This window comes from Zingiber officinale, chromosome 5B, assembly GCF_018446385.1.
Source record: "Zingiber officinale cultivar Zhangliang chromosome 5B, Zo_v1.1, whole genome shotgun sequence".
Classification (NCBI taxonomy): domain Eukaryota; kingdom Viridiplantae; phylum Streptophyta; class Magnoliopsida; order Zingiberales; family Zingiberaceae; genus Zingiber; species Zingiber officinale.
Window position 1 is genome coordinate 69,001,893 of NC_055995.1, and position 6,000 is coordinate 69,007,892.

General features: G+C 52.0%; 1 pseudogene; it reads left to right on the forward strand.

The window, feature by feature from the left end:
- Positions 1-5,758, forward strand: part of LOC121986704 — a 56,562-nt pseudogene extending 50,804 nt beyond the window's left edge.
- Positions 5,759-6,000: the final 242 nt, after the last annotated feature.

Sequence of the window (6,000 nt, forward strand, 5' to 3'; positions counted from 1 at the left end):
GCCGACTTGAAGCGCCCGTGACTCGCAGCTCGATGCCTGCAGCTGCAATCTTCACGCATTAAGCAATAATTGAGTTGCTCCTTCCGAGTGCACGGTACAATTTAAACGTCCCTGTCCAAGCCGATACACCCTGCGACATCAAGGAGCTGATTATCTCACATGGGTCGCAAGTCGTCTAAGCATAAGCATTACCCTTTATTATATCTCGCTTCTGCTTCGCTGAAGTGGCGCTTGGCCATTTAGCTGTGCCGCACTCGCATCAGATTCCGAGATCCGCAGACTGAGCTAGCCGTCAGAGGCCGCAGGGGCGACCGATAGCTCTTCGTCCTAAGGTCCCGCTGTGCCAGCCTCGTCACCGAGTGAACTGATAGATTCACGAGCCGCTCGTCTCGCCGCTTAAACGCAGACCAGCCTCAGGTGAAACGGACGCACCAAGACCCCAGGGGACACAACGAGCTGACTAGTGTCGATCTGCTCGTCCCGGAAACGGGTGATGGAAGAACGCAGCCGAGGAAGGGACAATGTGATCTCACCACAATCCATCCTTTCCCTCTACCTGGCCGCTCCTACAGCCGACAAGGCCCGTCCTCCGCCAGCATTGTGCCTACACGACGTTCGTACTTCCACCGGGGTGATTTCCACGCCCCGATTCCGCACCGTGCCAGTCGACCAGCCGAATACTAGTCTCCTACTCGAGAGATTGCCTCGCACCCAACATCGTTCCCAGCTCACCCACATGCCTTTTGGACCAAAGTCCGAGTCAGCAGGGAGACACGTGAATGGTCCATGATTTTTTTAGCTTCTCTGGGTTCTGGTGATAGATCTCATCCAACTCGACTTGGCGTGTCTGATTGAGTCGGTTCTTGTTGATTGGACTTAACTTGATCCTCGCAGCTCCGGACAGGCGCCCTAGCAGTGGAACGGAATAAAGGAGGAGAGTCGAAAACGACAATCGCTTTGCCCAGGACTGGGGCTATCTTCGGCGATATGACTTGACGGAAAGGCTTGAGCTAGTGAGTGTGCTCTGGCTCTACCGTCTCGGGGCTACGCAACATTGAAGCGCTAGCATAAGGAGGGCTCATCGCGCGGATGAGATAGCGCATGATGAAGGTGGCAGAAAGCGGCAACACACGGGCGTGGAGCATGCGTACCAACCCCCGTGACCACCATCAGCACGATCAGACGATGACAGATTTGTACCGCCGCTCCAGGGGAAGGTGACTTGATCGGATGTTGATCTCAGCGGGAGCCCGCACGCGAGCTCACCACGGACGAGAACGGCCGTTCGGCAGTCAGTGCGGAAGCTCGACGTCCGTCCGCCTCAAGAGTCTCAAAAGGCTAAGGTTGACGAGGCCACCACCCGGACTAATGCCAGGCCGAGCCGCTCCTGTGTCTCCCCGGTAACCCAGATCTGTCATGACCATCCCACCACACAATTTCAAGCAAGGGGAGAGGATGGTTGTATGATCGATGATCACGTGCCCGCATTTCGTGCAATACTTCTTTTGTTGTACTCGGCTTCCGTTTGGGTTTATGAAATGAACTCGCTTGCTTGTTTTCATATTTGATTGCTCCATTCATCCTTAACCTTTTTCGCGTCGCGAATTTCTACGCCAGTATTCTTTTATAGGTGAGACGTGGTGTAATATCTTGCTTCATGCCTAATGTGCGGGGACACAATCTCAACTCTACATCCTGAGCCACAACTGGCGCACTTTTATCGTCGCTCACGAGGTTTATACGTAGCGTCGGTGTCTCCGATTCTTAGCCCATTGCGGCATTGCCTACAGATCAGCAGTTTCTAGGCGAGCTATAAGAGTCGATAAATCAATACTTCCTCGAAGGGCTCATCTCTCGTATAACGCCGAGCTCGACTACGTTTATAGGCATACGCCCGTTCGCGTCGATTTTAACGAGAACTCGGCGGTCTTCCGTTTATAAACCATCTAGGTCGTCTTAAATGCTTCGCCTCCAATTTTAACGTCGCACGTCCGGCACTTTCAGTCTTGGAGGGCTTTAGGACGCCTTGCTCATCTCTTGATTTTAACGCTTCTGAGTCACTTGGCCTTCCTACTTGAGGTTTATAAATGCCGGTTCATCTCTACGAATGCTGAGCTCATTTTCTGTAATATACCTCCTACTAACAGTCCGGGCCTCGATCAATAAGCCGCCTGCCAACAATGCTATTCGAGTTTTCACTCTGCCCTCATAACAGAGGATATATAACCTACATAAGTGTACAAATATTACATTGGGCACAAGACCTCACCCTTACCTAATGGAGGTGGATAGCGCTTCCACGGTTGATCTAGCGTCCGCGCTTCATCTTCCGGGAATAGGCGCGAGTGACTTTTTCAATGACCTTGAATGGCCATGGGGGCCTGCCAACGCCCGAACACCCTTTACTTTCTTCCATACTAAGTCGCCGATCGAACGCCTGGATCACACGCGGGTCAACGCCATTCTTGCCCGATGCATTATCAGCGGACCTCGCCTCTAGCCCATTCTTCCGACTAAGTCTCTGCCTCAGCCCTCCGCCCCGTTGTCTTCGTAAATTTTGGACCTCGCTTCACTCGAATCACCGCCCACCAAACGGCCACTGGCACCACGCCTGCTCCCTCCTGGCTTCCTGGGCGTTCGGATGGCCCATAGGCCTGACTTCATCCACCCACCTTCTTCCCAAATGGTCGAGCCGAGCCAATGGGAAGAATTTCTGCTGGCTACATTCGCCTTGACCATTGCTTTACGCCAGACACGTGAAATGTTGTCGATGCCGTAGCTTTTGCACCAATCTTCGAAAGCAACTTTCCTCCAATCGCCGCCTGCTATCTGAAACAAGTCGACGGGATGCCGAACCTAATGATGTGTCATATAAACTTTTTAACCATCTCGCTCAGTGATCTTGGTGGTCGGCTTCAACCCATTTAGAGAAGTAGCATCACCGCATCGAACTCTCACGCTCGGCCGCCACGGGAAAGATCCTACGTATATCCATTCCCCATTGGTCGAACGGACAAGATACATCAGATGCTTTCATCCTTCGTGGGACGTTGTAGGTACTTAGCGAGAGAGGCACGCGTGGTCCGAGCGCCTTCGGCTCTTCTGGTCGACTACCCGCCACTACCAGGATCATTCCAATGTCCTCCCGAGACCTCCGCCTCGACCCTTGATGCACTTCCGGAGGATGTATTCAGCGCCCTCAACTCACACACTTCAAAAGTGGTCGGGAGAAAGCCTTCTTGTAGAGTTAGTCTCCGAGGGTGAACCGTACTCTTAGCGTATGGGCTTCCTCCCGATCGACGGAGTGGCTCGAGCTAGCAAGAATTCCATAATGGGCATCCTTCAATCACTTGGGAAGGCGAGGCCTTCCATCCGATATGAGCCACTACACACTTGTTGTTCGACTGGCCGTCGATCGAGCGACCCGAGATATAGAGCTATGTAGTTTGGCTCACGCATCACGTTCTCCGTTATCTTCGACGACGACCTCGGGTTGGTCTTGAGCTTGCCTCTCGTGAGCTGCCCGCATTAATTCCAAAGGTACCCGAGGCCGTGTCCGACCCGAGAGTGGAGGTCCCGCCGCACAGGTGCCGGGGCTGCTTTCGCCATGAGGGCCTCATACTCCGCTCATTACTCCCTTGTAGTCCAAACCAGTGACAGTGCGTCACTGGGAGAGAGAGGATGCCAATGCTACAGCCGAGGTGGAAGATCCGCCCACAAATATTTTCCATATAGCCTGCCGACTCCACAAAATCTGCTAAGGATCAGGCCTTGATCTCCGAACGGGTTGATATTTAATATCGAACTCGCCGAGTTCGTTTGTCCATTTGATGAGCCCCCGCCGCACGATTCAGGTACTCGCCGTACTGCCCCAGTCTTGACAATGATGGCGCGATAATGATGATATGGGCTGTCCAGCGAGCGAGAACCAAAGCAAACGCGCCGAGAGTCCAGAAGGTGATTCAAGATCCTTTAGAATGTGACTTAGAAGTACACTAGTTTTTTCACACATTAACGACTAGAGCCTATGGCATGCCTGAAGATAAATAAATACATATAGTGGCTCGCTATCGCTTGGCTAGTATGGGTAAAGCATTACATACTGCCTTCTCGCCTCGAGCACGCATTCCTCATCCCACTTGAACTTAGTAGCTGCAGATCTTGAAAATGGAAGGCTCGGTCCGGCGGTCCGAGATGAATCTGGATAATGATGTTATCCGTCGTTCATTCACATACTTGGGGCGCGGGTCTCACCTTGCTGGTTTGTTTGATCCCCCGCCGTATATAGCCCAAGAAGCGCCCGCTTTTGCTCCGAACAAACATTTTTGAGGGTTCAACTTTACCCCGTATTTCCTTAGCGTCTCTGAAAAGATCGGTCGCTCGGATGACTTGATGAGAATATCGTCCACATAGACTTCTAAATTCTCGATCGCTCCTTGAATACTTTGTTCATTAAGCTACTGTAGGTTAGCTCGCTCTTTAGTCCGAACGGATTAACATTTAGTGTCGGTAATAGAACGTGACGTAAACTAACCTTTTCTTGATCTTCTCGCGGCGGTTGGTGATAACCTTGATAGGCGCCCAACATGCAATGAGCTCGCACCTACTGGAGTCAACCAGATCAATCCAAGTAGGGGGTTTTTGGACATGCTTTGTTTAGATCTCGAAGTCGATGCGGACTCTCCACTTGTTGCCCAGAGACGGCACCACATTAGCGAGCCAACTGAACAGTGATGTGCTCAAGAGCCTTTCCACCTCCGCCGGATTATGCTCATTTCTCAGTACTAAAGTCTCATTTTCTCACGGCTTTTGACGTCCGGTGGAAGTCACTTGCTACTACCTATGGGGAGAGACCCGTCATGTCGACTAGAGACAGATTTTCGGAGACATTTGATTACCTCCTCCTTTTGGCTCGCCTCCAGGTCGGACGCTATAAATGTGGTGGTCGTCGGTCGGGAAGGATGGATTTGTACCTCCTCTATTTCTTCATAAACCAAAGAGGGGGGTTTTTCAGTTATAGTATTTACCTCAAACCGAGGCATCTTCCGTGTGGATTTAACTTCGGCTCGGACCATCTCGACATAGCATTTCCCGGCCACCGTCTCCTTGCACTTCTCCCACTTGGTCTCCTACCGGAACTTGATTTTGATAAATGTGGAGATCAGCTCGGTCACCGAGCGATGGTTGCCCAGATGACATTGTATGCCGAGGAGAGTCGATTGACCACAGTTACGGTCTGCTCGTGTCCTCCGAGTGGCTCCTCTCCCAGCTGAATAACTAGTCGGACCTGAGTACTTGGCGTGAACCCGTGAGAGGGATTGTTAAATGGACTTGCATTGATTAGTTGGTCGAAGCCTCTTTGAACATGATGTTGATCCGAGGTGTCACAATAAAATGTGAATAGTGTAATTAGCTATAACCGCTGATGATGAGGGCGTTATCATGAACCTCGACTCCTCGAGGTCCCTAGGTCCCAAACTTGGGTCCATTTCGTCTTGTGGCAGCCTTGCGCACGCCGAGTGTATCTTAAGTGCGACACTTGCCTTCTCCGCTGTTGGAGTCTCGGCCACGGCCCCATGATGTTGATTTCTCGACGCTGCCATTTCTATTTCTTCCTCCCAGGGACGACGGCCCTGATCCCGGCCTGCCTTCTTCGCCTCGAGTTGATATTGCCTCGCGCCTCCGGATGTCCGACGGCTTCTTGGTGCATCTTTGCTGTCGGGTGATGGAGATCGACGACTACCACTGGGATGGATGAGCGATGAAGGAAGACTGCAATCCCGTCGTCATCCGGTGAAATGAACAAAACATGGGTGTCCATTTTTCTTTTGCTTAGCCGCAGCGGCTACCTCTTGGATGGCATGGTTCCTTGCATGTGGGTGAGGGGAGGGTCTCATGGCCCATCCCCTGATTGGCCGGTTGCTGGTTTCGGCCTCAGCCCGGTTGAGCTTCCTTCTTACCGCCGCCTCTTCTACATTAATATACCATTACCGTGCATGA